Below are 288 nucleotides of genomic sequence, written 5' to 3'. Positions count from 1 at the left end.
TATTTTGTTTAGCGGTCGGTAATTGATCACCAGCCGCAATGACCCATCCGGTTTTGCTACGAAGAAGACGAGTGCCGCCACGGGTGATTGTGATGGCACAATGAACTCCTTTTCTATCAGTTCCTTCAGGTATTCCTTCAACTTTCTTAGTTTGTCGTCTGGTAGTGGATAGGTTGATCGCTTGTACACGGGGATCTCTCCCGGTACGGTGTGGATATGATGTTGCATTTCTCTCCCTTTCGCTCCTCCTTTCGGTAATTCTTGGAACAGTTCCTTAAACTCATCCAG

Source organism: Cystoisospora suis (assembly GCF_002600585.1).
Source record: "Cystoisospora suis strain Wien I chromosome Unknown contig_7652, whole genome shotgun sequence".
NCBI lineage: Eukaryota > Apicomplexa > Conoidasida > Eucoccidiorida > Sarcocystidae > Cystoisospora > Cystoisospora suis.
The sequence above is the reverse complement of the archived record's forward strand: the minus strand, read 5'-3'. Positions refer to the sequence as shown.